Below are 6934 nucleotides of genomic sequence, written 5' to 3' on the forward strand. Positions count from 1 at the left end.
GATGACCTCTTCATGGATCGTATGCAGTTCAGCAGAAAAGTGTTGCAGAAGGAACTTGGCTTTGAACCTCGGCACTTGGATTTCATCTTCGCTCTCCCAGGTCAGAAAGCATTTGAGGTTGTATTTGCTACCTATCCTCTGTTTGAACAATGTGTGGATGTGTTTGAGGCAAAAAGAGGGAAAGTTCCTGCTCTTGAGAAGATCAACTTGCAGCCTTTGACACAGAGAGAGAGGAAAACCGTGCATGTTGTTATGTTCTCGGAACTGGCAAAGACGGAAGACATTCACACCTGGCTTAACCAGTACTGCACCGTCCACCATGGAACTGAGGTTAGAGATGTTGACGGTATAAAAACAGGAGCAAGGAAATTCGAGGTTCGCTTGCTACCGGACAATGTAAATGGAGGCTTAAGGCACCTGCCCTCTACAATCCGGCTGGGCGCCTGCAATGGCTATGTTTTTTATGTGGGACAACCAAAGGTGTGTCGGCGCTGTGGTGCTGTGGGACACCTGGCATCGTCCTGCACTGTGAAATGCTGCAAGACCTGTGGCAAACAGGGACATTTAGCCTCTGACTGTTCAATGCTGCCAAAGTGCAATTTATGTGGCTCGGAAGGACACGTTTTTAAGAACTGCCCTCACGCCTACGCCAATAAACTCAAAATGAGAAAGGATGAGGCAGTGCTTGTTTCAGCCAAACCGGCCCGAAAAGCCAAAGCAAACAACAAGTCAAACAAAGAACCCTTGTTGGACAAAGACTCTCAGCCTCCAGCCAGGATCAGTCCTGCTGTGGCTCCGGGGCCAGTGGAAGAGAGATCCACTACCCCCCCACAACCGCAGACTGCACCAGACAAGCACGAGGGTTTGAAAACCCCCGAGAACAGCGACCCCTCCCCCACTCCTGCTCCTCAGAACGAGGGCCAGTGTGGGGCCCCCCGGTGGAGCGGGTCCAGCGAGGATACCCAGGATTCAGCGGAGCTGCTTTTCCCAGACTCTGCAAGTGCTACAGATGCCCTCCTCTCCTCCATCCAGTCCATCACGGAGGATCTGCAGCAGCTGGTGGGTGAGGGGGAAGAGGAGACTGGTGCATCGGCTGCACCCCTTTCCCCTCAGTGCTCCCAGGAGCTGGACGTAAGGAAAAGGAAAAATGACTCTGTTTTCTCCCCGAGCGAGGAGGAAGGAGAGCATGGCGATGGGGACAGCTGGAACCCCTCCACCCCTCCCTCTACCCCCTTCCTTGAAATGGACTCTGTGAACGCTTTTACTGCTGCCACCCTGATGAAGGCTCATTCAGAGGATGGCTGGCAGGAAATTGGTAAGAAGAAAAAGAAAAAGAAGAAGGTAACAGGTGAGACAGAAGAGAAATGTGTTTTGTAAAGACTGGCTCCACTTTCTTATGTAATATGGCTCTAAACATAATTTCTCTTAACACCAGAGGTATCAATGACAGAGTTAAATGCCAGTCTGTCTTTGATTACCTCCAGCAGAGAGAGGGAGATGTGTTGATGTTGCAGGAGTGTGCTTTAGCCTATCAAGAGAGGTATAAAAGCTTTGAAGATAGGTGGGATAAAGGGCTTTCTGTTTGGTCAGGGGACAATAACAACAGAGCCTCTGGCGTGGCCATTCTTTTCAAAGGATGGGCTTTCAAATTGAAAAGTATTCAGAGGGTCATAGATGGCAGGTTGCTGTGTGTGGATGTGGAATGGGGGACCGTTAACCTGCGGCTAATCAATGTGTATTGTCCTTCTGACGTGGGAGGAAGGGTGGAGCTACTCAAGGCACTCTCTCCCCTATTGTTATGTAGCACAGACGTGATAGTGGGAGGGGATTTTAATTGTATCTTAGAGCACACAGACAGGCAGTCTAGCTCTCCGATAAAATTGGATTCCAGCTCACTGGCCCTGCAAAACTTAGTTCAAGACTTTAAACTCTCAGACACATATAGATGTATATATCCCACAACAGCAGGATATACATGGTCAGGGAGGAATAGCAGCTCCAGAATTGACTATTGCTTTGTCTCAGCGAGAGTGAAAGTTGTTGGGGTCACTCTTCAGCCTGTCTTCTTCTCAGATCATCAGGCTTTAGGGTGTAGAGTGGAACTCCAGGGCGGGACTGTCTTTGGCCCAGGCCTCTGGAAACTCAACACAAAGCTGCTAGAGAACGAGGGGGTAGTATCCCGCTACAAGGAGAAACTATCACAGTGGCTGTCCTTGCAGTGTCTGTACGGGTCAGTAGGAGAGTGGTGGGAGGAGGTGAAGGTGAGGACAAAGGCCTTTTTCATGGCTGAGGGAAGGAAGGCTGCTGCCAGACGGAGAGGAGTGCTAGCCAGGAAACAGAGGCAGCTGCAGCGTCTCTACACGATGCTGCACAGTGGCTTCGATGTGCTCGAGGATATCACTCTTTTAAAAAAGGACATCCGGAGCATAGCCGAAGAAAGTAGTCGAGGAGTGCTGTTAAGAAGCAGAGTGCAGTTCTTGGAAGAAAATGAGAAGTGTACTCGCTTCTTTTTCAGGAAAGTGGTAGGCTCCAAGTCAGTCATGGAAAGTGTAGTTGATGAGGAGGGACGAGAGAGAACAGAGCCGAGTGCTATCCTCTCCTGCACCGAGGCCTTCTACTCAAGACTGTACAGCTCTACAGAGGTAAAGGATGAAGAAATTCATTTTTTCACCTCAAAGCTAGAAAACGTTTTGAGTGAAGAAGATAGGGAAGTACTAGAGAGGGATTTGACAGTAGAAGAGCTGAGACAGGCTATGGAGAGCTTACAGAAGGGGAAAACTCCGGGTGCTGACGGGCTCCCTAAAGAATTTTATTGCACCTTTTGGGATCTGCTTCAGGATCCGCTACTGCTCCTATTCGAGGAAAGCTATAAGACAGAATTGCTGCCTGACTCCTTAAGAGAAGGCACTATCTCTCTCTTGTTTAAGAAAGGAGCAAAGAATGACATAAAGAACTGGAGACCCCTCAGCCTGTTAGGCGTGGACACTAAGATCCTGTCCAAAGCCCTTTTCCTGCGCCTACAAAATGTAGTGGCCTCACTGGTAGGGAAAGAACAGACTTGTGGGATAGCAGGACGCCTGATGAGCGACAACCTGGCCTTGTTGAGGGATGTCTGTCTGTACTCGGAGGATCGCTCCCTCCCTCTGTGCATTTTAGGTGTAGACCTAGAAAAGGCCTTTGACCGCCTAAACCGGCAGTACTTAACATCGGTACTTGAGCACATGAAGTTTGGCCCCATCATGAGAAAGTGGATTAACCTGCTGTACACAGGTAGCAACAGCAGAGTAATGGTTAATGGCAATAGATCACGCCCCTTTGAAGTCTGTTCAGGGGTGAGGCAGGGCTGCCCATTATCCCCCTTGTTATTTGTTTTGGCTATGGAGCCCTTAGCCTGTGCCTTGCGCCAGGATCAGGCCATTAATGGGATACCAGTGCCTGGAAGTGGGGGAAGAGAGGTAAAGACATCTCTATACATGGATGACGTCACCCTGCTCCTCTCTGACAATGCCTCAATTAGCAGAGCTCTGCAGTGCTGTGATCTTTTCTCTTTGGCTTCCTCTGCAAAAATTAACAAATCTAAGAGTGAGATTTTTTATCAGAACTGGAGGGAGCCAAAAGAAGGACATGATCTCAGGCTGCAAGAGAAGAGAATTAAGGTCCTGGGGGTGTATTTTGGAGAAGAGATGGGAACAGTAAATTGGCAGAACAAATTGCCAATCTTAAACAAAAAACTGATGCAATGGAAGGACCGAGACCTCACCATGACAGGGAAGGTGCTAGTCATCAAAGCTGAGCTCTTGCCTATCTTGAATTTTCTGGCTTCTACCTTCCCAATCCCACACCGTGTTGCGGCGGTGCTGAGGAGATTGATGTTTCAATTTCTATGGGGTGGGAAGCAGGAAAGACTCAGAAGGGAAATAATGTACAGGCCGCTACCCTCAGGGGGGAAGTCTGTCCCAGATATTGCTACGAAGCTGCTGTGCATTTTCCTGGCCTCTGTGCTGAGAGGCTTTGCAACAGCACCTGCAGCGCGTACCTGGACTTATTTTTCCAGGCTCTGGATAGGTAGGGAGGTGTTCAGAGTGTGGGGTGTCAGACCCAAGCTGGATGTCCCACTCTCTGACACATGCCCTGCAATTTATGGGACAGTTAAAAGTTTTCTAAGATCTCACCCAATTGGCCATATTCCCCTCCGAGATGTCAGCGTCCAAAAACTGGAAGATTTTGTTGCACCCCAGAACAATAGGCAGACCCCTGTGGGCATTTTAACATCAGCCCAAACAAGGAAGGTGTGGAAACACACATCCTCTAAGTTTCTGTGCAACATTCACAGAGATTTAGCCTGGAGTGTCGTCCACCAGTGCTTACCGGTACGAACTTTCTTGTACCGTAGGGGCCTCACCCCCAGCCCTCGCTGCGTTAGGGTGGGCTGCGGCGAGGAGGAGACTGTGACCCATCTCCTGTGGTCCTGCTTTTTTGCTAAGGCCTTCTGGGCACAGTTTGAAGATTGGTTGCAAGCTCTCTCGCCCCAATTTACCCTGACCGCTGCTTTCGTCATATACGGCATCTCTCCTGTCAAACTTCCTCCTGACGTGTTTGACAGGATCTGGGCCGTGGTGAACAGTGGGAAAGACGCCCTGTGGAGAGTGAGGAACATGGGGCTGTTCAAAGGCATCGAGGTCCCAGTCAAGGCAGCAGGTAGCCTGGCCCTGTTCATCACCCGAGAGAACTATTACCTCAGAGATCTGTGGAGAGAAGGGAGGGAGGAAGCAGAAAATCTGTGGGAAATAGAGAGCATAGGTCAATATCTCAAGAAACTGTGAAAAACATTATCATGTTTAAGTAAAGAATGTGATTTGCACCAGAAAAAAAGAAATTGTTGCTATGTAACTGGTACCGTGTCAAATGTAATGAGATGTGATCATATATACTGTTTTAAGTATGTATATTAATGTAAAGCTTTCTAAATTGTGATGCCCTGTACTTTTTTGTGAAAAGAAAATAAAGTTCTTAAATCGGTTCACCCAGGGCGAGACTCGGCCATTGCACTCCGGCTGTGCTGACCCCTGCGAATTCCCCAAATGTGGGAATCTCGACTGCATCATTTCTGGTAGTGGGGGACTGCGTTCGTGCGTTCTCCCCTCGCTTCTCTGCCTTTTGGCTAAGATCAAGTTCAAGTGGCATGCCCGCAGTTCTTGTCTTTCCAAAGGTCTAGAAGGCTATCGAAGATCCTGAAGAGTGCTTGAGCTGGTATCGCTCTAGGTTGAGCCTAGGGGGTTAAGGCCAAGCAGCAGCAGCTGAGCTGGGTGGGATCCGGCAGCAACGTTCTCTCTCTGCTCTCTCCTCTCCTCTCCTCTCCCCCTTTCTCTTGCTCCGCCTCCTTGGCCTCTTGGCTGGGAGTAGGTATACGTGGCCTGCCACGGGTCCCTGCTTTCTTCCTCGAGACTCGGAAGCGCTATCCGCTCCCTCTCTCTCTCGCTCTCTCTCTCTCTCCCTCTCTCTCTGCCTCCTTGGCCTCTTGGCTGGGAGTAGGTACACGTGGCCTGCCCGCGGTGCCTGCTTTCTTCCTCGAGACTCGGAAGCGCTATCCGCTCTCTCTCTCTCCCTCTCTCCCTCTCTCTCTGCCTCCTTGGCCTCTTGGCTGGGAGCAGGTACACGTGGCCTGCCCACGGTGCTTGCTTTCCACCTCGAGACTCGAAAGCGCTATCCGCTCCCTCTCTCTCTCGCTCTCTCTGCCTCCTTGGCCTCTTGGCTGGGAGTAGGTACACGTGGCCTGCCCGCGGTGCTTGCTTTCCACCTTGAGACTCGGAAGCGCTATCCGCTCCCTCTCTCTCTCTCTACCTCCTTGGTCTCTTGGCTGGGAGCAGGTACACGTGGCCTGCCCGCGGTGCTTGCTTTCTTCCTCGAGACCCGGAAGCACTTTCCGCTCTCCTCTCAATTCAATTCAATTCAATTCAAGGTGCTTTATTAGCATGACCGATGGGTACAATCAGTGTTGCCAAAGCAAATGAAAGTAATGATATTTACATGAAACAAAACAAAAATAGAAGTAAAATAAAGTCTACAGACATATTACAGACATTTACAACAAAGACATATTATAATATATTGACATATTCTGTAGGCGGCTGGAGCATTATTGGGAGACAGACTCACTGTTCCTCAGGCTGTGACAGGAGATCACATACTGGGCTGCCAGTTCAACTGAGTTCCCTCCTCCCTCTCCCAGTAGGATTGGGACCCGTTGTGATTCTGGCAGGTGTGGGAACTCTGGGATTAGATTTCTGAATTTAGGGAAGAATGTTTCTCTAATCCCAGAGTATCTGTCACAGTGCAGTAGGAAGTGCACCTCTGTCTCTATTTCTCCCCACTGGCAATGGGAGCACAGCAGTTCTTAGAAGAAAATGAGAAGTGTACTCGCTACTTTTTCAGGAAAGTGGTAGGCTCCAAGTCTGTCATGGAAAGTGTAGTTGATGAGGAGGGACAAGAGAGAACAGAGCCGAGTGCTATCCACTCCTGCACCGAGGCCTTCTACTCAAGACTGTACAGCTCTACAGAGGTTAAGGATGAAGAAATTCATTTTTTCACCTCAAAGCTAGAAAACGTTTTGAGTGAAGAAGATAGGGAAGTACTTGAGAGGGATTTGACAGTAGAAGAGCTGGGACAGGCTATGGAGAGCTTACAGAAGGGGAAAACTCCGGGTGCTGACGGGCTCCCTAAAGAATTTTATTGCACCTTTTGGGATCTGCTTCAGGATCCGCTACTACTCCTATTCGAGGAAAGCTATAAGACAGAATTGCTGCCTGACTCCTTAAGAGAAGGCACTATCTCTCTCTTGTTCAAGAAAGGAGCAAAGAATGACATCAAGAACTGGAGACCCCTCAGCCTGTTAGGCGTGGACACTAAGATCCTGTCCAAAGCCCTTTTCCTGCGC

General features: G+C 49.5%; 1 non-coding gene across 1 annotated transcript; it reads left to right on the top strand.

Moving 5' to 3' along the window:
• The first annotated feature begins 4980 nt into the window (after positions 1-4980).
• Positions 4981-5142, top strand: LOC148809096 (U1 spliceosomal RNA). Its single transcript, XR_016087673.1, has one exon. It is a non-coding gene; the product is annotated as a U1 spliceosomal RNA (small nuclear RNA).
• The last annotated feature ends 1792 nt before the right edge of the window (positions 5143-6934 follow it).

The sequence above is a fragment of the Atractosteus spatula genome, unplaced genomic scaffold, assembly GCF_055471065.1.
Source record: "Atractosteus spatula isolate fAtrSpa1 unplaced genomic scaffold, fAtrSpa1.hap1 Scaffold_166, whole genome shotgun sequence".
Taxonomy (NCBI): domain Eukaryota; kingdom Metazoa; phylum Chordata; class Actinopteri; order Semionotiformes; family Lepisosteidae; genus Atractosteus; species Atractosteus spatula.